Here is a 25,093-nt window from a genome sequence, read left to right as displayed (position 1 = left end):
CATATGTAGATGCAATTTTCTCAATTCATTCTTTTTCTTCATGACAGTGAGCCTTCCAGTATTGAGGCTTTGTAAAGGTAGTGAGCCCTCTGACATTGAGCCTCCTTTTGTAATCCCATATAGCTAGTTATATCAATCTCGAGAGTTAACCCTCTTCGTGATTTTTCCCAATTGGGTTTTCCATGTATAAAAATTAGGTGTCTCTCTTATGGTTGTGTGTGTTTTGGATTTCATTCCAATTTCTTCATAATAAGAGTATTTAAGATCAAATTTAGTTTCAAAATGTTTGTGTTAAATTTGGGGAATACAGATTCACCCCCCTTCTTAGTATTCACGTCTTTACAACATATTTCTCAAAACAAAGTGTCTCAATATTGTATGGAATTGGTTTTCAAAAAGATATTTATACTAAAAGAATATGTGTACAATATGATGGAAGTGTTGGTCAAGATTTGTTGGTTTGTATTGGCTAATTGTCAATGTAAGGAAGACACATTTTCTAATAGTTGTTTTATGAAAGGGTAGAATGTGAAAATTGAGTAACACTAATGGGAGTTTGTGGAAAACTATGGTAATTAAATTGTGGAGGGGATTTTCTAACAACTTGATGTGATACTAGAGGTGAACATTTTAAGAAATAAAAGGGAGAGTGGAGGAAGGTGGGACATAATTATATTTCTTAATAGGATTCCCACACATAACCCCAAAATCAATGTGAGTGGAATTACTATTTTGTGCAATAGTAGAGATGACAAAAGAAGTGAATGTAATAATATTTGGTATCATCATTGTTATTTATACCTAAATCCTCATTTGATTTTGAGGAGACATATATCCAAGGACTTTTGTGTAGCTTGTTATTGTCATCATGTTTTCATCCACTATGTGAGCTATCCTACATAGAACATCCAAACATGGGAATCACCATGTAACTCTCTCCTTAGACTCTCAATAAGAGGGACAACTTCTCCAACCAAGAATTTTGTATTCACAAACTATTGGAAACCTTACACTTCCTTGTCTAGCTTCTTTATTTTCTCATCAGACACTTTAACTATAGGGTTATCTATCTTATAAATGTAATATCCTAAAATTGGTCATCTAAACCATGGGCCCCTAATCTCAACAACATCACCAAGGTCCTAACCAAAGGCAATTAAATAAATCTTGAGCACACAATTAATTCTTTAATCATCAATGTCACATGGCAAAATGAATCACTCAATATTAATTAAATATTTATTTAATTAATTAATAATTCCAAGTAAATCATTTTAAAAAATTCTTATTTATTTTATTAAATATCCTATCATATTTAATTAAATAATTCAATTTGCCATAAATCTCCAAAAAAGGAAACAAATCAAGAAAGAGGAATTGGAAATTATGAGCACAAATCTTCAAAAAAGGAATTAATTGACCAAGAAAGAATTAAAATTTGAGAAAAGAAATCAATTGGAGATAATCTTGAAAAACAAATTAAAAATTGATAAATAATCTTAGAGAAAGCAATTAAAACAATTAAATATTAAAATTGAGTGAAATAGAGAATAAATCACTTTTTCTTGATTTTATTTTAATTTTAGTTCAATTTCTTTCAAAACTGAGAAAAGCATCCAATCACATCAATTCACCTGGATTGTGCTTCCTCTTGGAAAATCTTGACCGCTCATTATCATTTGATCTCAGCCTTTGGTTTCTTTCTGAATTTTCTATAAATTTAGGCTCTCATCTCTCATTCGAAAAAAAATCCTGGAGAATTATCGTAAGGTCAAGTGAGAATACTCATACGAGTTACTGTTTTGTTGTATGAAAAACAAAGAGTTTTTGTTTAGGATTTTGCTTGGAATAAGGCTTGTGGAAGGTCAATATATATGTGTTGGTGTAAATAAATATTCATTATGGATATTGTTACACTTTACTTAAGTTAACTTAGGATAATGCATTTCTTCGTAGTTTGGATTTGAGACACTTAGGGAAGTGTGCACATAGGGATGGAGCTTGTAGGAGAAATTCCACCTTTTGTGGTCTTGTTTTGTTGTTACACTCCACATTCGGTGGGTCGTCCACCTCTTGTGGAATATTATATTATTTCTCCTAGGTCTACCCCTAGTATTTCTTACCTACACTTGTTTCTCATTGAGCCACATGTCATGATTATGTGCTCGTACATCCATATGGCCTTGCCTATATAATAAGGCCTATATTCATTGTATTGGTGAATTTTGTTGATCATTTTCATATTGATGAGAATACAGTTTGTTCTTGTCATTCTTTTGTCTCTATTTTTATACTTTTCATTGTGCCCTTGATCTTGGCAAAATCTCACATGGTATCAGAGCCATTGGGGCTTCATTGATTGGTTTTTGGAGACATTGTGGAAGGCTTCTATTTTCAGATCTGAGGGACTGCATTTTTTGGAGGCATATTAGAGCGTTTTCAATTGATTTTGGTGAAAATCAATTTTTGGGTGTGGAGGAAATTTTCTGCCCAATTCGGGCAGTACGGTATGGAAATTTCAGATTTTTTTCAAAAAAAAAACAAATTTTTTTTTTTTTTTCTGAAAATTATTTCCAGTTTGAAAAAAAAATTTGAAAATTATTTTTGAGATCCATACCTTCTGCCAAGTCAGCAGTGCACAATCAACGCCCAGTCAGTAGCACCCAATCAGCATTTTCTTTGGAAATTTTTAGACCCCTCTCCGTTGAGCAGTTTGGATTTTTGGGTCAACTTTGGAGGCCCATAACTTGCTCAATTTTTCTCCTTTTTGGGTGCAATTTTTTTTAATTTGGGCTAATTTGTCATTTTCTTCACAGTGGTGTGGTTATTTTCTAGATTTGGTGCATAGGTTTTTCAGAATTTTCAGATTCTCTTAGCTGTACCTGTCCAATCCTCAATTCTGCAACTTCAAAGCCTCGTTTGAGCTCATACAACCTCCTTTTCAAGTGTCATTTTTTTTAAAGTACATTTTTTTCATCTAATTTCATAATCTATGATAAGATTTTAGAGATTTTAAGTAGAAATTGTACTTTCAGATATTGGTTTTATTTGGCTTATTTGGTACTTGTAAATTGCTTGGATCTTAGTTTAGATCTCTTCCATTATTAGTTTGAGTCTCTTTTGGCCTTATTGAGGTAGTTGTAAAATTGAAATCAGAAGTCCACTTTGCCATTTTTTGCAAGTGGCCCATTGTACATGCACTAAGTATAAAATGTCAAATCATCACTTTTGGGGGGGTTCTTTGATTGAGTGAATTTGGGTGGGTTTTTTGTGTGAGTGTGCCTCTCTTTCCTTGTGCTCTTTCATTTTTGTTGCAATGAGTCCTCATAAATTTCCACCTTTAACTCCACATAATTATGCATCATGGAAAATTAAAGTATGGAGCAAATTAATGGAAAAAGGTCTTACGCATTTCATAGATGGAACAATAGCAGCATCGCCTGATCCTAAGGCTGATCCTAATGCTCAATTAGAATGGATTACGAAGAATTGCATGGCTCTTGGAACTTTGCGCAAGTATGTATCAGATGACCTCATCTTTCATATTGAAAAGTGTACTACAATCAAAGATGCTTGGGATATGTTTCAGAAATTGTATGGTCAAGTTGATGAAATCAGAGGTTATAAGATTGAGAATGAGCTCACCAACTTGGATCCCAAGAGTTTTGATACAATCCAAGATTATGTCACCAAAGCAAATGAGCTAAGAGCAAAGCTTAAGGATTGTGGAATTGACAAAAAGGATGCTCAATTGATATTCAACTTGTTGGACAAGCTTGCACTAGAATATGCAGCATTTCTGTCTAGCTTCCAAACTCATCATTTGACAATGGGGAGTTCCTATGTTATGCCTTCATTTGATGCTTTCATAGAAATGTTGATATTGGAACAATCTAAGTTGTTGAATATGGGGTTTCTCAAGTCTTCAAAGTCTAAGGATTTGGTGGCTAATCAAGGGAATAAAGGAAGTCAAGGCAAAGATTCCAACAAGAAGAAGAAGCAATCTAAGTCACAACCACAATAGGAAAAAGGACAATCATCCTCTCCATCACAAGGTGATTTGTCATCCTCTTCCAAGAAGGGGACACCACCTAAGAAGGATAAGCCAACTTGTGCATATTGCAAGAAGAATGGTCATGATGAGCATCGATGCCACACAAAGAAAGTTGATGAGTTAACTAATCTTCTTAAGAAAAACAACATCAACTTGCCATCCACCTACACAAAGAAGGATTCATCTCCTTCCTCTTCCTCACAGTCTAGGGGAAAAGGGAAAGCATTTGTGGCTACAATAAGTTCTTCATGGTAGTGGATACTTGACTCAGGTACCTCATATCACATGGGTTCTACAAAGGAGCAGTTTTCTTCATTGGAGCCATCTAAGGTACCTCACATTTACATAGGTGATGATACACAAGTAGAGGTTGAAGGGAAAGGTTCAGTTGACCTGGATGATGGAACATTTGAGAATGTTCTCTATGTTCCTAACTTGTCTACCAACCTTCTCTCTATCTACCAAATCACTCACTATGGGAATGGGAAAAAGGTTGAGTTTACACCAGATTCAGTTATGGTAAAGGAACTTGATGATGATGCCTTGGTAGCAGTGGGACAAGTCAATGACAACTCAAGGCTTTATCCATTCTCCCACTTTGTGCCAAGTTCACCTTCTAGGGCCTTGCTTACTCATTCAAATTCAGAAAGTAAGCTATGGCATGAGCGGTTTGGTCACCTCAACTACCACTATCTTCAGCAGCTCAGCACTACAGACATGGTCACAAGTCTACCTTGAATCAGTTTTTTCAGAGGGTGTATGTTCAGGTTGTTCCATGGGAAAGCATCTCGAGGAAAAGTTTGATAAAGGGAAAGCTTGGAGAGATTTTAAAGTTCTTCAACTTGTACACAGCGATGTAGCAGGTCCATTTCTAGCACCTTCATTTAGTAAGGCCTGCTATGTCCTCACCTTCATTGATGACTACTCCCGCTTCACTTGGGTATACTTTCTTATTCATAAGAGTGAAGTATTTGATAGATTTTAGGACTTCAAGACTCGTGTGGAGAAGCAATCCAAGAAAGTGGTGAAGATTCTTCACACAGATAATTTAAGGGAATATGTGAACAAAAGACTTGAGGATTTTTGTACATTTGAGGGGATTGATCTTCAGCATTCTGTCGCATACACTCCACAATAGAATGGAGTTGTAGAACACAAGAATAGAATTCTAAAAAAAATGGCTAGCTGTATGATACATGCACATTCTCTTGATCCCACCTTTTGGGCAGAGGCTATCAATTATGCCACACACATCCAGAATTGGGTTCCTCACAAAGCTTTGCAAGCTATTACTCCTTTTGAGGCTTGGGCTGGTAGGAAACTGATTGTGAGACATTTCAGAGTCTTTGGGTGTCCACCATGGGCTCGCATACCTCCCTAGAAACACAAGGCATTGGAACCTCAGAGTCGGCCTTGCATATTTATTGGATATCCTGAGGGTGTTAAGGCATATAGATTGATGGATCTTGAGACACATGAGGTGTTCATTGAGAGGAGAGTTCACTTTGAGGAAAGCTCTCCTAGCTTAGCCTCTCTACCTCCATGGTGGATAGTGATGCTAGTGATTCAGATGATGAGACTCCCTCAACTCTAACTCACAGGGTTACACCTCCACAGGGTCCATTTATAGTTGAGGAGCCTTGTTCTCCACCTCCACCTAGACCTCATTGGGCTTGACAGACACTTGAGTCTACAGGTTCTCTTGTTGGGGATCCTTCAGATACGCGGAAAACTTGATCACAACATTAGGATCTTCCACATGCATTCATTGCTACAAGTTCCGATCCACAGACATTTCAGGAAGCATTAGGGGTCCCTGAGTGCGACCAAGCTATGGAGGAAGAGTATAGTTCCTTGATGAGGAACAACACATGGGATTTAGTCCATCTCCCTAAGGGGAGAAAGATGGTTTGATGTAAGTGGATCTATCAGACCAAGTATGTTGTGGATGGTAGTGTGGATAAGTATAAGGCTTGGCTTGTTGCAAAAGGTTTCTCTCAGTTTGTAGGTGTTGAAATGTGGTGACTGGTTAATAAAGTACTATACACAGCACGTATCCTTGCCAGGGTCCAAGGCTGGGTCGGGCCTTGGGCAAGGGTTCAGCAGCGGGAGCCCCCAAGAAATTTTTTTTTGGGTATTGTTTTTATGAAAACCGACATTGTAATAAAATCCTAAAAAGGCCAACTTTGTTTTTTCCCTAAAAAAACATGCTATAAGCGGCTGGGATGCTTAAGGCATTGTAAGGTTGATGTACTATTTTTGTTGGATAATAAGAAAGATTGGATGGCTATGCATGGTGGACGTAACTCATTCTGGGTGAACCACGTTAAATATCTGTGATATCTGTGTCTTGTTTTATTTCTTTATCTTTTGTATTTAAATCTGCATATAATTGTTAGTTCATATTTTCTCCGGATCTGCTTGAAACCCTAACAATTGGTATCAGAGCGAGGTTTTCTGTAAATTGGCAGGACTCTCAGATTTGAGTGGGAGCAATGAAGGATTCCAAATTCAAGGCCAAAAAGTTTAATGGTCAGAACTATTAGTTATGGAAAATGCAGATGGAAGATTACCTATATCAAAAGGATTTGTGGCGGCCATTGGAAGCAAAGGCAAAGAAAGCGACCACAATGTTAGATGAAGAGTGGGACATTTTAGATAGAAAGGCACTGGGATCCATTCTATTGTGCCTTGCACTGTCTGTAGCATTCAATATAACAAAAGCAAAAATGACTGTAGATTTGAGGGTGACATTGGTAAAGTTGTATGAGAAACCCTCGGCTTCGAATAAGGTATTTCTTGTGAAGCATTTGTTTAATTTGAAAATGAGTGAGGGAGGATCTGTAGTAGAGCACTTAAATGAATTTAATACAATTGCCAATCAACTGTCTTTGATAAAAATTACCTTTGCAGAAGAGGTTAGGGCTCTCTTGATTTTATGTTCTTTGCCAAAAAGTTGGAATAGCTTGGTTATGGTTATAAGTAACTCTGTCTCTGGTAAAAATACTTTGGTATTTGATGATATTGTTGGTGTTATCCTAAGCGAGGAACTACGAAGGAAATGCATAGGTGAGACTCCAACATCATCGGGTAGTGTTTTGAATGTGGAGAATAGAAGAAGATCAAATGAAAGAGGAAAAGGCCCTGGGAATGAGAAGTCACGAGGGAAGTCAAAGAAAGGATGCTCTCGATCTAGAGGAAAGAAATATTGCTGGTACTGTGGAAAGCATGGTCATCTAAAAAAAGATTGTTGGTCTCAGAAAAACAAAGAAGGAGACAAAAATGAAAATGACAGTAAGGAAGCTAATATTGCAAGTAATACTTTACAAGATGCTTTAATCTTATGTTTGGATAATGTTAATGATTCCTGGGTAATAGATTCTGGGGCTTCATTTCATGCTACACCCCATAGAAAATATTTTCTAGATTATGTTCAAGGTGATTTTGGATAGGTATATTTGGGTGATGATGATCCCTGTCAAATTGTTGGAAAAGGAAAGATAAAGATCAAATTGCAGAATGGAAATGACTAGTTTCTGCAGGAGGTAAGACATGTTCCTAATTTAAGAAGAAATTTAATTTCTGTAGGGCAACTAGGTAGTGAAGGTTGCATAGTTATCTTCTTAGATAGTATGTGGAAGGTCACTAAAGGATCATTAGTAGTAGCTGAAGGTGCGAAGGTAGGCACATTATATCTATGTACTGGTAACACTTACTCTACCCTAGCTGCTACAGATAAAGTTACTATAGGGACAACAACAATAGATGTTGCAAGAATAGATTCGATAATATGGCACCATAGGCTTGGGCACATGAGTGAGAAAGGGATGAAAATACTTCACTCCAAAAATCTATTGCCAAGACTAAAGAAGATTGATTTAGAGTTATGTGAAAACTTTGTTTATGGCAAACAAAAAAGAGTCAGATTTCTCAAGGTTGGGAAAGAGAAGAAGAGTGAGAAGTTAGAGCTTGTGCATTCAGATGTATGGGGACTGGCTTAGGTATCATCTCTTGGTGGCTCTTGTTATTATGTTATTTTTATTGATGACTCAACTAGAAAAACATGGGTATATTTCCTAAAAAAAAAACCAGATGTTTTTGAAACTTTTAAGAAATGGAAAGCTTTGGTTGAGAATGAGATACAAAAAAAGTTGAAGTGTTTCAGATCAGATAATGGAGGTGAGTATTGCAACAAAGAATTTGAAGATTACTACTCCTTAAATGGGATTCGAAAGCAGAAGACAGTTCCAGGAACTCCATAGGAAAATGGTGTGTTAGAGAGAATGAATAGGACTATCATGGAACGCACGAGGAGCATGAGATTGCATGCTGGATTGCCCTTATATTTTTGGGCAGATGTTGTACATACTGTTATCTATTTGATAAATAGAGGACCTTCAACCCCTTTGGATGGTGGTATTCCAGAGGAGGCATGGACTGGTAAAAAGGTAAATTATTCTTTTCTAAAAACCTTTGGTTGTGAAGCTTTTGTCCATATTGATAAAGAAAACAGAACCAAGCTCGATGCTAAATCTCATAAATGTACCTTCATTGGATATGGGATAGATGAATATGGCTATCAGTTATGGGATTTTGAAAATAAGAAAATAATTAGAAGTACAGATGTTATATTCAATGAGAAGGTTATGTATAAAGAACAGATGTAGGAAAAGAAGCATGAACAGGACAAACAAGAATATGTGGTGTTGGATGAGATTCCTAAAAATGAAATGCCACAGGTACTTGATGCTCAGCAACAACAGATTGTCCCACAAACTCCTGCAAGTGTTAGACATTCTACGAGGTCAAGTAGACCCCTTGAAATATTTTCTCCTTCTTTGTATTCTATTTTATTAACTGATTCTAGTGAACCCGAAGAATATGAAGAAGCAATGCAGGTGGATGCCAAACAACAGTGGGAGCTAGGCATGAAAGAGGAGATGGACTCCTTGATGAAAAATAAGACTTGGGACTTAGTCCCTTTACCTGTAGAAAAAAGAGCTTTTCCTAACAAATGGGTTTATAGGTTGAAGGAGGAGGAAGGAGGTCAGAAAAGATATAAGGCCAGACTTGTGGTAAGAGGTTTTGCACAGAAAAAGGGTATAGATTATGATGAAATATTTTCTCCAGTTGTAAAAATGACTTCAATTAGAACTGTACTTAATCTTGTGGCTGCAGATGATTTACATATTGAACAATTAGATGTCAAAACATCTTTTCTCCATGGAGATTTGGAGGAGGAAATTTACATGTTGCAACCATAGGGATATGAGGTCAAAGGTAAGGAGAACTTGGTGTCCAGGTTGAAGAAAAGTTTGTATGGCCTAAAGCAAGCACCCCAACAATGGTATTTAAAATTTGATAGTTTCATGGCTGAACACTGTTATCATAGATGTCATTCTAATCATTGTGTATATTTTAAGAGATTGGATAATGGCAGTTATATTATCCTGTTGCTTTATGTTGATGACATGCTTGTTGCTGGGTCTAACATGCAACATATAAATGATCTTAAACAGAAATTAGCCAGGTCATTTGCTATGAAGGATTTGGGTGTAGCTAAGCAAATTCTTAGTATGAGGATTACATGGGACAGGAAAAATAGAACCTTGAATTTGTCCCAAAGTGAGTATATAAAGAAGGTGTTGAAAAGATTTAACATGCAAGATGCAAAAGCAGTTAGTACACCTTTGGCTAGTCATTTCAAATTGACTAAGGAGATGTGCCCAAAGTCATAGGAAGAGGTTAATAAAATGTCTAACATCCCGTATTCATCAGCTGTTGGCAGTTTGATGTATGCAATGGTATGCACAAGGCCAGATATTGCACATGCAGTGGGAGTTGTGAGCAGGTTTATGAGTAATCCAGGTATGGAACATTGGAATGCTGTGAAATGGATCCTTCGGTATTTGAAAGGAACCACTATGAAGTTATTATGTTTCAAAGGATCTAATGCTACTTTGAGTGGATTTGTTGACTTTGATCTGGCAGGTGATATTGATTCACAGAAGAGTACCGCAGGGTATGTTTTTACTATAGGGGGAACTACAGTCAGTTGGATTTCTAGATTGCAAAAGGTTGTAAGGTTGATGTACTATTTTTGTTGGATAATAAGAAAGATTGGATGACTACGTATGGTGGACGTAACTCATTCTGGGTGAACCACATTAAATCTCTATGTTATCTATGTCATGTTTTATTTCTTTATCTTTTGTATTTAAATCTGCATATAATTGTTAGTTCATATTTGCTTCGGATCTACTTGAAACCCTAACAACAAGTGTTGATTATACTAAGACCTTTGTTCCCATAGCCAAGATGAACTCCATTCGCTTGACACTTGCTATTGCTGCAACTCATGGTTGGGTTGTACATCAGATGGATGTGAAGAGTTCTTTTCTTCATGGTGACCTTGATGATGATATTTATATGGAGTACCCACAGGGTTTCATCCAGGATACTTCCTTGGTTTGCAGACTAAGGAAATCTCTCTATGGCCTTAAGCAGGCCCCCAGGGCTTGGTATGCTAAGATGGATTCCTTTCTTCTCTCCGTAGGGTTCACCAGGTGTCATTCTAATCTGAATGTCTACATTTTGTGACAGGATGACTCTCACTTGATACTTGTGCTCTATGTTGATGATTTGATCATTACAGGGAGTACTGCATCCATCATTAGTAGGGTCAAATCTACTTTCCATGACAGATTTGCTATGACTGACTTGGGTCTTTTACACTACTTTCTCGGGATAGAGATTTCATAGTCACCTTCCAAGATTACACTATCGCAGCCCAATTATTCTCTTGATCTACTTGCATGCTTTCATATGGTTGATTGTAAGCCTGCACTGACTCCCTTTCTTTTCGAAGTCAAGCTTGAGGCTCAGTGTTCTTCTCCACTAGTTGATTCCACTTTGTATCATCATCTTGTGGGTAGTCTCATCTACTTGACCCATACATGCCCTGATATTTCATTTGCAGTTGGCATGGTTTCCCGCTTCATGCAGGAACCACATGAGCTTCATTGGAAAGCCGCCAAACTCATCCTTCATTACATCCAGGGTACACATCACTATGGGATTCACTATGTATCAGGCACAGGACTTTGCTTGGTTGGTTACACAAACTCTGATTGGGCTGGCGATCTTGATGATCGTAAGTCTACTTCCAGTTACAGTTTTCACCTTGGTTCAAGCACCATTTGTTGGTAGAGCAAGAAGTAACATGCTATTTCTCTCACTTTGACTAAGACCATTTGGCTTCAGCAAATTCTCACAGAGTTTGGGTTCACCACTCCATGGCCCATAGTTCTACATTGCAACAATCAGAGTGCTATTTCTATCTCAAAGAAACCAGTCTAGCACCAGTGGACCAAACACATCGAGATTCATATGCACTATATTCAAGAGCTGATTCAGGAGCAGGTCATTGATTTGCAGTATTGTCCTACAACGGAGTAGGTTGTTGACATATTCACCAAACCTTTCACTAAGAGTAAGTTCTAGCAGTTGTGAGCTCTCTTGGGGGTGCAGGACATGTCATTAGGGGGGGTCAGCTAACTTCTCCTTCCTCTCTTATGGGGGGGACTTTTTCCTCTTTGAGGTTTTGTCCTTCTTCTTTGAGAGTCTTTTGTACTTTCATCTCTCTTTTGGGGGGGAGTTTTTTCCCACTAGGTTTTCTCCTTTTCTCCATTTGTGAGAGATTGCATTGCATGGTTTTGCTTGCATTTGTATATTGTACATGGGTACCTATCATGGCCTAGTAGTCGAGACCCATCTTGCATTGTTAACTTGAGTCTTCATTCCCCTAAGTTGCACTTAAGGGGGTTTGTTGGTGTAAATAAATATTCATTATGGATATTATTACACTTTACTTAAGTTAACTTAGGATAATGTATTTCTTTGTAGTTTGTATTTGAGACACTTAGGGAAGTGTGCACATAGGGATAGAGCTTGTAGGAGAAATTCCACCTTTTGTGGTCTAGTTTTGTTGTTACACTCCACATTCGGTGGGTCATCCACCTCTTGTGGAATATTATATTATTTCTCCTAGGTTTACCCCTAGTATTTCTTACTACCCTTGTTTCTCATTGAGCCACATGTCATGATTGTGTGCTCGTACATCCATATAGCCTTGCCTATATAAGAAGGCCTATATTCATTGTATTGGTGAATCCAGTTGATCATTTTCATATTGATGAGAATACAGTTTGTTCTTGTCATTCTTTTGTCTCTATTTTTATACTTTTCATTGTGCCCTTGATCTTGGCAAAATCTCACAATATAGAATATAACATTTAAGTATAAGTGATATTTCTTACTTTAAGTTATATTCTATATATATTGTCAGGATGTTTGAGAGGGGTTTCGGACCTCCAAGAGTTATAATGCAAAATCTAGGTTTTGGAGGATCCTCCAAATTTCAGACTTAGTCAAATTTCAGGGCATTTTAGCATTAGGAGTGAAAAATTTGTAACCACCATTTGAAATTAGGCTTGTGTAAGCTCACCAAGAGATTTTATATTTCACTAACTTTTTCTTCTTGTAGGTTTCTAACAATTTCTTGCAGGTTGGAGGAGTTAGATTAGGATTCCTTTTTTTGAAAAACAAATTACTTTTCAAGGTTTTTTTTTTAATTAAATTTTGATTACACTAATGCTAACCCTAAATTATCTTCTATCTACCTAATATTTTTACAACCTAACCAGTTTCTTACAAGATGCTTGTCAAAGAATTTATCAATCAAACATACGCCTGTCAAAGAATAAGAATAAAAACAACATGACTACTGATACATTGTTTTTGCAGGTTGCCTAAAGAGAATCAACCAAACATCGTGTATTCTTTAAATTCATTTTTTTAGGCACTTAAATTGCTATCTGGTTAATGAACAAATCTATCTTTTGTGTTTTCAAAAAAATCTAAGAGGTAGGAGATTATGCTCTTGTATTTTACAGACAATAAAAAATCTAGACCCTTGAGGCTTTTTCTAAAATTGAGATTTGTGTACCTTTAGCGGGCCTGTCACAGTGGGAAAAAGTAATCACCCCATGAGAATGACCCAAGTGAGTATAGTTAGACCTGAGCATTCCAACTCACTATAATAAATAAGCCTCTGATGATTAAAGTCTTAAAGGATGGGATTATTTGAGTTTTCTCTTTGAGATCTCTCATATCGAGCATTTTGTAGGGCCTCGCGGTCTCAATCATGTTTATGTGACTACAACTTGTTTCGGTACCTTGTTGGGCAATAGGCCTCAATCATGCTTGCATGACTTCAAGGGGTAATTTCAAACAAAATTCTTGACTAAGAACTATAAGATTAGAAGCTACTCGGTTCACCTCCGAAAGGTTGATAATCTTTGTGCAAGAGAGATAGTAACTCTCCCAAGGTACTTGTCATTTCATGCCCCCATTAGCACTTGGAGTCGGCTAATACAACATTGAGAATCCATTGTGTGAGAATTAGCAACTATATTTTGATTAGCTATTGGGTGTGTACCTGAGTTTACAAGCAAAGGTTTTCTTCTCTAAGCCAACTTCCATAGGGTTTGCATGTTGTGATTGAAGTTACTATTCATATTGCGTGTTTTTTGTGTTTTCATCCCTTAAACTAAAACTGGAATACCAAAATTGAAGAAAACAAATCAACAACTTAGTGATAAAAATCTATCCATGTTAAAACTAGTCTATCTTGGTCAAAAATTAGTCCACCTTAGAATTGGTCATACTCAGTCATCATACTCAGCTATTGAAAAACTCAGAATATTTATCTCTATTCTGTTAATAGTCTTACGAACCTGATCATCTGTCATCCTACACCATATCCTGTGTCATATGAGTCTTCTAATTTGTTGTCTGAGCTCAATCCTCTATCGTACAAGACCCAACAGTCTATCATTTAAAGCTAAATTCTGTGTCGTATGAGATAGAACTAGACTGAATCCTTTGTCATTCAGGACATTTCCCATTTGTCATATGGTACTAGGTAGCAACTCGTACGAAATAGAATTGTTATTATCCTGAAGCTGTTATACTGTCATACGGTCTTAGAAATCCTGTCGTATGAGTCTCTGATTTTGCTAGTCCAGAACAGTCAAACCTGCTTAAAATTGGTTATCATCCTCCTGAGTATAAACAACCTTGATAGTGTACCCCTGCCGTTGCGTTGCACGATTTTGTCGATCATCTCTCAACTAGTTCAAACAATATCTTATCAAACCTAAGTTAACTTAGGTAACATCTTAAACATGATAGATCATTCTTGAAACCAAACTAGATCTTAGTTACTTCTCTCAATCACTACGTTAAATGAACAACTAGCTCCAATTTGATCTTGACTTCTACAACACATCTAGCTCTTGGTCCTCTCGATTGTAAATTCCTATCCAAACCATAAGTTATTCTTAAAAATTCTGACAAAAGTAAGAAGCCCATGGCTACCTTAGCTCAAAAAATTCAAGATCTCAAGAGAGATATATATGACATTCAAGCTCAATGAAAAGATTCAATGACACCTCTTGAGATAAAACTTCATGATATTAAGAACACTAGACTTCAAGAAGTTCTAAAACAATTACATAAGATGGAACAAGAAATAATTGATAATCAAAGACTAAATCTCATACAAGATCACAAAACACCTTCACCAAGACAAAAAGACATCTATTCCCTAGATAGACATTCTACATCTTTGGGGCAATCTATTGAGTCAGCTTTGGAAGAGCTTCTTAAGAACAATCTTATCATATTTCCTAAAAAGACCACATGGGGATGTGCAGTTTTGAGTAGTTACTATGTATATCATAGGCATAACAAACATAAGATTCAAGATCTCCTTGATGATGGTGTCATTGAAATTGAAGATCCTAATTACTCACCTAAAGAAAAAGAAGGAACTACTTCTAAGCATGGTCAAAATCATGAACCTATGTCGAACAAGGCTCCATCTATGGCCTCCATCTCTTCCATGATGCCTTCATCTCCTAAAATGTCTCAAGAACAATCCATACCATCTCCTTCAAATAGTGAAACTTCCCATGTTTACCTTCAAGGGCTATCTCCTATGGAAATCCAAGTTAATGGAAATATTGATACAAGATCCTATAAAGATTTTAAAATCCCAGATCCTATGCCATCATGTACTCCAATTCCAAATGTACCCACTCTAGAGAGTCCCACTCAAAATGCTTCCCCATCATACCAAAATATGAACACCTTCCAAGAATCCTCCATGAATATCAAAAACACTACCTCTTCCTTAGAAATGACTTCATGTCAAGAAGATAATCTAACAAATGAAGAAACAAGTCCTATCATAAATAAAGATCAAGACACCAAAACTCCTCAATCCCATCTAATGATTGAAAAAGATCCTATTTCACTAGAATCTCATGATGATCCCCTTATACCTTTCCATTTCTTCCAAGATGACCCTCTTCCATCTCAAGAGCGAACCATCCTTCCAAATCCCAATCCTAGTCTACTTCCTAAGAAAGATCATGATGCCTCTTCCACCTTTTCAAATGATCTTATTCAAAATGAAGAGTCAAACACCCTTCCTACTCTATCCAATGGTCTTCTTCCATGTCAAGATCAAAGTATCCCTTCATCTCCTTGTCATAATCCTCCATGTTCACCTCATGAGCCTATCATTCCCTACATTCCACCTCCATCTCATAATGGACTCATGCCTTCTTTCCAAAGCAAAGTGTATCCTACAAGTCAAAATATTTATAAAGGAAAAGGGGTAAATCTCCAAAAGCAAGAACCCCTCCATATTAAAGAAAGTGTTAAAGGTCATGGCCTCAAGGACATTTCTCAAGATGTTGGTATCTCTCATAAATCCTATGTTTCTCCAGTTAAATCCAAATACATGCCTTCTCCTTCATCACTTCCGTCCATTCTAGGTCCCTAAATCCCTCCATCCTTTATGAAGGATCAACAAAGGCACACATCTTTGAGTACCTTCCATCCATCTAAAAGACCTCCATATCATTCCTATCTATCCACGCATCTCCCTCTAAGCAATTTGGATGCCAAGCATAAAAGTCATAAATCACGCAATCCACATGTATTCAAGGATCAACATGTCTCAACTAATCAACATGTCAAAAAAAAGAAAAATATGATCCAAAAAGTAAAATAAAAATACAAAACGCCACACAAAGTCAAAAGTTATATGGGTTCCTAAGGAACTTGTACAATCAATGCGCTCTAAGGAACTACAAAAGCATGAAAAATCAAAAACCATGTGGATCCCAAAGAGACTTCTTAAAGCACAACAGTATAAAGAAAAATCAAAATTGGCATCCAAAATTTTTGTTCTTCCATCCAAACCTTCCGAGTCTATTCCTCCATCACCTCCTTCATCCATTTTGGGTTCTTATGCCCCAAAATCTATAACCTTTCCTCCATCCAAATCTCAAAATTTGAGATTCACTTCTCCTCCATATGTCCACCATCCCTCAAGGTGTGTGCCAACGTTGATCTTTTCAACATTTCCATCTAGCCATACACAATTCTTCCAACATCCCATCCATTATCCAACACCTCTTTTTCACCCTTCCATCCCACTTATCCAATCCTTTGCATAAATCCTTTCCCTAGTTTCATCTCATTATCCTACCAACATCTTTGAGCATACCTTCATAGCCATGGTCTATTGCAACTCATATTCCAAGGGTACCATCCAAAGAAGCAAGATGATGGGGTCCTTCTTCCATCCCTTATCATGCCTCCATTATCTTCCCAATTTTTATTTTTTTTAAATCAGAAAAAAAAAAGGTAAAGAGAAATAATTTCATCCACGAGTGAAAACCACTTCTTGTGGCACCTTGGGAAAGTACCATGATGAAAACCTAGCAAACAGGCATCATGCATAATCCATTATCCTTTTGCACTTTACACTAGGGGAAAGTTCCATCCATGTACATCCATCTATTATGCTTCATCCTCCATTATCCCTCATTCGCTCTATCTACATTCATATCCCTTTTCCACCTTTGATCTTGACAAGGTTAAGGATCTTTGTAGGCTTCATGTATCCTATCTATTGCACTTGATCCACACCCTTTAGCTCCTATCCATTTCTCTCTTACATCCTTCATGACCACCTTTGATCTTGATTATCCTATTTGTCCCCTATCTAGATCTTGATTAACACCATGGACAAAATGCAAAAACATGTTTTCCACAAACCTCTTGACATGGCCACTTCTTTGGACCATATGGATTCGTTACGCGATATCCTTGCTTTAAATTGCTAAAATCCTTTCTTTACATCACTAAAATCCTTGGTTTATATTGCTATATCTGGACCCCATGCTTGGATTAACATTGTGAGATAGTCCTTGAAAGTGTCCACCATCATTTGATTATCCATTCATGTACTCCAAATCCCTTTTACCTTGCTAGACACTAGGGGCAAACATTAAAAAATCCTAAAAAAAATCATAAAATGTCCTGAAGAAATCCTAAAAATCAGAAAAAGTCCTGAAGAAATTTAAAAAAAAAAAAAAAGGAGAGAAAATGCCTCAGTGAAAACCTTGGTAAAAAAAAAAATTAATCTTGGCCAAGCAAGTGAAAACCTAGTAAACAGGCGCCTCTTGTACTTGTGTAGGAGAAAAAGTGACACTAAGTAAACATGCCCTAATCTCACTTTCAACCACACACTTGTGGAATACAAAAGAGCCTAGAGGTATCACACAATTGGCTACTTCTTTTTGTGGAAGAGAGAGCCACGGGCTACCTATTAGGATTTCTATTCCTTTGTTGTAATTGAAAGATAGAATGATGCAAGTTCAATTCCTAACCCCAAAATGCAAGTATGAACTAATGACAAGATTGTAGAATTGAACTTAAACAATGGAAAGCTATAAACACAAGGACAAGACAAGAATGTAAATGTGTACCCGGAGTCAAAATCTGAGTGAAAATGTTCGGGACGGGGGCGCGGGCGCCACTGTCCTAATTTTGCCCCTGAAACTGCTCCGGAAACTGCTGTTTTGCACTTTGGAAAAGCTGTCAAAAATGCAGAAAATGCTATCTGTCAGGAGGACTAGGGTGCCCAGCGCCCCTGTCCTAGGGACCAGGGTGCCCAGCGCCCCTGTCCTGGCAGGACCAGGGCGCCCCATGCCCCTGTCCTAGTCTTTTGCTCTGAGATTTGGTGTGAAGTTCGGTCTCCGTCTGCTTCTTCCGGATCTGTAACTTGCGGCATCGTCCGAATTCTGAAACCTGCACTTATATCTGAAAAGGTGTGGTGGGCGGCTATATAGGGTTTTGCCTTAGTCAAACCCCCACTTCAGTGATTTCCACCTCCACGAATAGCCAAGTTGTATTGTAAAATGTATTGTGTGTGCAGACCTAGTGTGTGTGCAAGGTCCTTAAATGCAAGAAAGAAAACTAGAGCAACCTAGAAAGTAAACCCTAATTGCTTGTAAATGATAATGTAAATGCTCTAAATCAAGATGCAAAGTGATCTAAAGCATGAATAAAGGATATATTGAAGCTTATGCAAAGACATGAAAACAACATGAAATCATACCCAACCCTTAAGGGAGGAGTACAAGCCAATCTTCAGTCGGTAATCTCCTATTGTTCTTCAATGTCTCCCAAGCCCTAAATGAATGAAATTGATGAATGCTTGATGGATGGATGTTGAATGTTATTGAAGTCTTCAAAGATCTGCTCTTTCACTGCATAGAAGGTCCTTGAAAGCCAAAATTCCCATCCTCTCAAATGAAGAAAGAGAGCTCTTATATATGAAACCCTAGGTCTTAATTTCAACTTTTGGCCAACCTAGAGATTGAATATCCCGCCAATTTCTTGGGGTTAAGCTTTATTTTATGATTGGGTCGTGCTCCTAAAATTTTGGGAAAAATGTCCGGGACCATGTGCACGCCGGGCGCCATGGTCCCGACAACTTTTCACCAAATTTTCAGGGCCGTCGGATATGATGATTTTAGAGAGAATCCCGAAGTTACAGCTAATTTCGAGATGTTTTGATCCCTGAAATCAAGCCCCCAAGTTCAAAATAGGACCTAATTAGGGTTTTTGATTAAATGATGTATTGGAAGAATAAAATGAAAGGGGCACACTTTAATGAAAAGGGCCCAACTTTATGATATAGGAGATGATAAAATAGAACCTTAGACCTAATTAATTTAATTAATTAAGTGCTAAAGGGGAAATGCAATGCAAAATGCAAAATACGCCAAGGCGGGTGCTAAACTAGGTGTGAAATTGTACCACCCTAGCAAGTGCGTACAATTTACGATGCTACATTTAGCCCCCACTTTAGCGGTCATATGAACACTACGTGCATATGCAAGCTAAAGTACAGAAAAGTAAACATTATTTGAAAAAGGATATATCCATAAGTCTGTCGAATGAAGCCCCCAGCGGTATCTGCAGTACACAGTTAGGAACCGCACCCTACAAAACACACGTTAGATCACAAAATCACCTAATGCTTACTAAGGAAGGTGATGAAAATTCGAGGGTAGCTATATGCCCCCCCCCTATTTCGGCTTGCTAATTTTAGTGAGTTGAAATAGGGTATCATGTTTACCACTTCGAATTGTTAAAGAATATTGATGACAAATGCTCACAAGAAGATTTGATATGAGATCAAAAACTAATGGAGAATCATTTGGTAAGAAAGAGGACTAAATCTCAATTCCAACACAACAAAGAGTGTGAGGATTTGAGAGTTCTCTAACACAAGATGAAGGATGTAAATGGAAACAAAATGCAAAGAGAAGAAAAGAAAGGAAAAAAGCATGAATACACACATTGGTGATCCATGAGAAGAATAGTGAGAGATAAAAACACGAACTTCTCACCCCTAGATCTTGTCTAGGTGATCCATGTGAAAAAAGACATGGAAAACTAGCCCCTAGAGTCTGTCTAGGTGATCCATGTAAGGGAGGAGAGTGAGAAAGTCTAGCCTTATGCCGCTAGTTCCACTCAACCTCGTGCATGTGTGTGTAAGTGAGGTTAAAAGCACCTCATAGGAGTCTATGCCCGAGTATGCTACAACCTGTATATGTATAGTACAAGGCGTGACATCTCGCTCTAAGAGTCTGTGCTCTGGTTCCGAGAATAATCACCTTGCATAAAATAAAAATGGAGACATCTCGCTCTAAGAGTCTGTGCTCTGGTTTCGAGAATGACCCATTGCTCAAAAAGTGTAATGTTTATGTCATAAGCAAAGTAGAACAAGGATACCTACCTTCATCACAAAAGAAGATACCCCAAAAAATGCAACAATGTCATAGATCCAAGCAAGAGAGTTTTGCACTCTTTAAGCAAGGATAAGATAGTTGAAAAGGGATATCTTGTAGTATGTGTAAAGGAGATCCTTAGAGGAGAAGAGATCTTTGTAAAAAAGACACCTATCCTCGAGAGGAATTGTCTTAGACAAATATAACATCTTCTAGAATAATACAAAGAAAAGAATAAGAATGCAATACTTCCTTCTTTTGCAAAGTGAAAGTGATTCTTAATAAAGGATGACGCTCTTTTTAACCCAACTAGGAGAGTGAATTCGTTATGGATGTATTTTCCCTAGTGCAAAAGAGGTTGTAGTCAAGGACTTACACCTCTTGTAAGAGAGAATCCTTGAACAAACAACAACAAATGCATACAAGGAATAACATCAAGTAATAAAGTTCACACCATCCATGAAATAGGAAAAAGTGGATCCTTAGATAAAAATAAGGAAAGATCATTGCCTCCCAAGGATAAGGTCAATCAGAAGGACTTACACAATCTTCTAGGGAGAGATTTGGACATAAGCAAAAGAAGAGATGTATGAAATCATTCTTGTCCCCATAGGAACAAGAGATAATAGAAAAATTAGGCTATTATGTTGCTTCAAAAATATGATTGCACTTGAAATTGTACCATCATGAATGACAATGAGCCCCCAGTAAATGAGCTACCAATGTCACATAATGATGAGCAACATAATAGCCATTAATGTTATTTAAAGACATGATAGACTGAATGAGGTATTTGAATATGACATGTTAAATGCTCAACTATAAGTGAGATCAAGCACATGTATAAAATGATAAAGATTGAAGAAGAAAAGTCACATGAAATCTTAGAAGAGGGATGAGTGTAATTTATTAGAGCCTTATCCCTAGAGGAAAGGACTTTATGATGAATAAGAGATAAAGATTCATAAGTGGATTTAGAAATTTGAGGGGAGTCATAAAGAGATTTGTTCATTGCCAAGATTTCCTTATGAGGGGAATGAGAGTTGATAGAAGTAGAAGATGATTTAGTTGAAGTGAGATCATCATCACTACTAAATATAGCATTCACATTGAGAGATGGTCTTTTAGATGCTTTAGTGCATTTGCAGGGATTGTAGCCAAGTCCAAAGGCATAATTGTGAAAATTAGTCTCTAGAGGAACTTTTATCCCTTGTTCATGAGTGCCACAACCATTTCCATGATACCCATGCTTAGCAAAAATGCGAAAACCACGACCATAACGATCAGCCATTTCAGAAAGAGAAGGTGGTCTTTCATAAGACAAAGAATCAAACTCTTCATAATTAGAGGTGTGAGGAGAAGAAGTTTGAGAAGCGGCCACAAAATTATTGCTCATAGGTTTAGGTAAGATTGATTGGTTTTTAGTTTCTTCCATCTTTTTAACTTTAAACTCTCTAGGAGGAACCCTATACTCACCTACAAAGGTGGGATTAAAGTCAAGAGATCCCCAATCGTCATCTGCAAGAACCTTCTCAAGATCAAAATCCTTTTTATGCGTATATTCAAGTCGAGAAGGATCTTCTTCAGGAGCTTCAGACTCATCCAAAGAATTTTGATTATCAGAGGGTAAGGATTCATCCATAGGTATCTTGTTCAAAGAGTCATTACTAGAAGAGGAAGGCTTGGATGTTTGCAAACAAGCTTGAAAATTAGTATCACCTATCAAGGTATATGTCTTATTGTTATAAATGAATTTAACTTGTCTATGCAATGTAGAGGGGACAGCTTGCATACCATGAATCCAAGGTCTCCCTAATAACAAGTTGTATGTTAGATTTCCTGACATAACATGGATAGGAGTAGGCAAAGTAACAGGTCCCACTGTGATTGGTAAGGTGATAATACCTAATGAAGACTTAGCCACATTATCAAAGCCTTGAATGGGACGAGAGTCAGGCTCAATAAGGGATGTATCCACATTCATCTTATGCAATAGATTAATGCTACACACATTAAGGCCAGAGCCATTATCTACCAATGTTCGTCTTATAGCAGTGTCATTTATGATAACCACAATCATCAAGGGATCATATTGATGTTGAATTTCACTAGTAGGCAACTCATCTTGAGTAAACACAATTTGAGCTTTAGGATTCATCACAGAGTTAACCAAAGATACTATATTACTAGATGTATTAGGTGGAGGAACATTCAAATCTTTCAAGGCATCTTGTAACATTCCATGATGAGTAGAAGAAGCTTGGATCAAATCCCAAAGGGATATCTTGGCAGGAGTAGTTTTAAGTTGTTCTATGAGATCATATTCCTTACCAAGAACTTGTGAAATCCGTGGAGCTTGGGGAAGAATAGGTTGGGAAGGAGGAAATGAAGTTGGGATAACTGGAGGAGGATTAGGTTGCCTATTGTTTCTAGTATTATAAGTATGGGCAACCACATGATAACTCTCTCTAGTCAATTGCTTAGCATACTCATAAGGGCTCTTAGAGGGATAACCTCCTTGCACAGTAATAACCGGTTTCTTAGGAGTGCAAAAAGAATCATTAGCATAACCACCTTGAACCACTAAGATAGGCTTATTTAAAGGTTGAGAATTTTGAGAAGGACAAGCACCTTGGACAGTGAAGAGAGGTTTGTTAGGTGTTTCATTCACATGTATCAAATTGATTGAGGATGGTTTAGAAGAATGAACAAAAGTGTTGGAAGAATTATTGATAGTCTTCTCTTGCACTAAAATCTTATCACAAATTAGATCATTTTTAGGAGAGAGACAAGGGATAGGCATTGATGTTCTAGTAGGAAGAGTAATACTAGGAAAGGTCATATCATCCTCTATCATCAAAGGATCTACATGGGGAATAAACTCTCTAGGAGAAGGATTAACATTACTCTCTAAAGTCTCACTTTTGAGAGGGAGATCTTTGAAAGAGATGTTAACCATCTTGCTTTGAACTAGGGTATCCTTATGAGTAGAACCAAGTTGAGGAGAGGGAGATGCTTTATTTTTAGAGGGAGAATAATTGAGATTCAAGGAAGGGGAGAAACTATCAAGGGAGTTTCCAATCTTGATTTCATCCCCTTTGGCTAGGGGTAGAGAATAATCTATACCTTCTTCTAATGGTTCATCCCGAATAGTGAGGTTGTTGAAAGGAATGTTTGAAGTATTGTCAATTTCGGGAGAGGAGATAACATTGTTTATTAATTCTGCATCCTTAGGAGGGAGAGCATCAATAGATGTGTTAAACTCATCCTCTTTCCTCAAAATATGTTCAATAGGGGAGAGAGAATTAAGGAAATTGCTTATTATTTCATCTTCTTTCTCTAAGGGATGCTTATGGGTAAGACCAACTTTAGGAGAAGGGTAAGCATTTACCATTAATTCATCATCTCTAGTGGGAATTTTGTTGGAAAAGGAAAGGCCATCACTAGGAAATGTAGGGATAATGTCATCTTCTTGCACAAAAGGATCCTCATGAAGGGAGTGTTTTTTAGGGGACACAAAGGCATCAAGGGCATCATTCAACAAAGCATGATCATATCTATTAAAAGGTTTATCTTTTGATTCAAAAGGAGATATCTCTTCATAGAGGGGATCATTGAAAACAACCATGTTACTAGATTTAGTGGAAGAGCTGATAGGAATGTACCCTTGAGAGGAATCATTCGACTTATCTTTCTCATCACAATGAAATGGCATAGTAACAATGTTTATGATTTTTTGGTAAAATGAAGGTTTGGTATATTTAGGTTTCAAAAATTCATCTAAAGCTTCATCTAACTCATAATCATCACAAATATGAACATCTTGCAAATAAAAATCTGACATTTTGAAATTGCATAAAATTTTAAACACACAATGCAAAGAAACACACTTTGTTTTTTTTCTTTTTAATGAAAATGAAATGAAAACACACTAAATCTAGATCTAGATCTAACAAATGCAATGCAAGAGGAAGCAATGATAGATTCACGTCAGGTTCACCAAAATGTGTAGGAGAAAAAGTGACACTAAGAAAACATGCCCTAATCTCACTTTCAACCACACACTTGTGGAATACGAAAGAGCCTAGAGGTATCACACAATTGGCTACTTCTTTTTGTGGAAGAGAGAGCCATGGGCTACCTATTAGGATTTCTATTCCTTTGTTGTAATTGAAAGATAGAATGATGCAAGTTCAATTCCTAACCCCAAAATGCAAGTATGAACTAATGACAAGATTGTAGAATTGAACTTAAACAATGGAAAGCTATAAACACAAGGACAAGACAAGAATGTAAATGCGTACCCGGAGTCAAAATCTGAGTGAAAATGTTCGGGACGGGGGCGCGGGTGCCACTGTCCTAATTTTGCCCCTAAAACTGCTCCGAAAACTGCTATTTTGCACTCTGGAAAAGTTGTCAAAAATGTTGAAAATGCTGTCTGTCAGGAGGACCAGGGCGCCCAGCGCCCCTGTCCCAGGGACCAGGGTGCCCAACACCCCTGTCCTGGCAGGACCAGGGTGCCCCACGCCCTTGTCCTGGTCTTTTGCTCTGAGATTTGGTGTGAAGTTCGGTCTCCGTCTGCTTCTTCCGGATCTGTAACTTGCGGCGTCGTCCGAATTCTGAAACCTGCACTTATATCTGAAAAGGTGTGGTGGGTGGCTATATAGGGTTTTGCCTTAGTCAAACCCCCGCTTCGGTGATTTCCACCTCCACGAATAGCCAAGTTGTATTGTAAAATGTATTGTGTGTGCAGACCTAGTGTGTGTGCAAGGTCCTTAAATGCAAGAAAGCAAACTAGAGCAACCTAGAAAGTAAA

This window comes from Cryptomeria japonica, chromosome 5 (genome assembly GCF_030272615.1).
Source record: "Cryptomeria japonica chromosome 5, Sugi_1.0, whole genome shotgun sequence".
In the NCBI taxonomy this organism is placed as follows: Eukaryota; Viridiplantae; Streptophyta; class Pinopsida; order Cupressales; family Cupressaceae; genus Cryptomeria; species Cryptomeria japonica.
The sequence above is the reverse complement of the archived record's forward strand: the minus strand, read 5'-3'. Positions refer to the sequence as shown.